Source organism: Octodon degus, unplaced genomic scaffold (assembly GCF_000260255.1).
Source record: "Octodon degus isolate 3935 unplaced genomic scaffold, OctDeg1.0 scaffold00025, whole genome shotgun sequence".
In the NCBI taxonomy this organism is placed as follows: Eukaryota; Metazoa; Chordata; class Mammalia; order Rodentia; family Octodontidae; genus Octodon; species Octodon degus.
In genome coordinates this window covers 2711915-2713310 of record NW_004524601.1, presented here as the reverse complement: position 1 = coordinate 2713310, position 1396 = coordinate 2711915, and the positions used below count along the sequence as shown (strand labels likewise).

General features: G+C 55.6%; 1 pseudogene across 1 annotated transcript in view; it reads left to right on the top strand.

Annotated features, from left to right (window-relative positions):
- Positions 1-222: 222 nt before the first annotated feature.
- The window catches only part of LOC101573821, a 2761-nt pseudogene continuing 1587 nt past the window's right edge, over positions 223-1396 (top strand). Inside the window, exons 1-2 of the transcript XR_002820572.1 lie at positions 223-229; positions 1136-1290. The product of XR_002820572.1 is annotated as a splicing factor, proline- and glutamine-rich pseudogene (transcript). The remainder of the gene's footprint in view (positions 230-1135; positions 1291-1396) is intronic.

The window sequence follows — 1396 nt, the reverse complement described above, 5'->3', positions numbered from 1 at the left end:
TGGTCACTCTTCTAGTCTCTAAGACACAACACCTGACACTGAGAGGAGGACAGCTTACTCTGGTTCCTGGCTGTTAGGGGCTCAGCTGCTGGTGGGCAGAAGGGGCCGGGGGCAGCAATGGGGAGCCCTCAATGGTACACATAGTTCTCTGTGAACCATGTGCCCCATTTTCCCCACCACTGGGGCAGGGGAAGGGCCTGGTGGAAGAGAGCTGCTCAGAGCATGGCGGGTAGGAAGTGGAGAAGAAGGGAGGTGCGCCTGCCCAGCTAGGGCCCAGGGAGCCACCCTCAGTACTCCCCATCCCAACAGTAGGTCAGCTGTAGTACCCCACAGTCCTGCCCCTTCCAAGCCCTGCTTCTGAGCACAGGAGTCTGGAGTCATTTCTGATGTAAATCATGACAAGCCTTCACAGTTCCACGTGGGGTCACATCTCTGATTGCCGGCTGGTCCGGCCATACCCACAGGCAGGGAGGGCTGGACCTGCAGCTTCAGTGGGGGTACCTGGCAGAGCCAGGGAAGAGGGGGTGCTGGTGCACAAAGGTAGGTCACATGGAATGGGGGGCTCCATCAGGGAAGAGAACAGACATTTTAAGACAAAATTACCAATCAACTAATTACCAATCAAATAATTTTGCTCCTGCAAAGTGAGACGAGGCATAACATGCTATTGAAGAGACCTAGTTTTGTAATATATTTCGGGTTATTTTTAACCATGAGCCAGGTTATGCGGTTAAGAGTATAACTCTGTTGTGTGTGGCTTTGCATGTGTTGGGACAGAGAGGGTCCCCCCCAGTCCATCACTTTATCTGTGTGTTGCGTTCATTTTGGCGACTTTAGGGTTGTTAGCTTGCTACAGACTCTAGAATGATCTGCCGGAGTATGCACTGAGACCGCACCAGCGCCAGGGTTTCCATTCTCCTCCTGCCTTCGTGGGTGGCGGGCACTGAGGTCAAGTCTTTAATGCAGCAGTGGGCAGCACTGCCACACTCTGGGCCAGGCTGGTGTCCTCCGTCCTGTGGCGGCGTTTGGACCCCGCTTTGGGGGTAGTGAAAGTCCTGGAAGGATTTTGAGCAGGGGAGTGACAGGATCATCTTCCCTTTCCCTCTTACTCTCTGTTTTCCCCTCTCTCCGACAGCGTCGGCATTCTGGTGCTTTGTGTCTTCCAGCCTGCGGAGCTTCGGTGGGGGTGGGCAGTGGGTGGAGGGGGAGCTGCTGCAGGACCAGAGATTTCTCGATTTTGTGGAACAGAGCCCCCAGAAGAGCTGGCACCGGCGTCATCCGCCATTTCGTGCGAAGCAAGGGTGACCTCCACGTTCCCTGAACGTCTTCTTCGCTTTTGCCTCGGCCGCCCCTTGACCACAGACGTGTCTCGGGATCGGTTCCGGAGTCGTGGCGG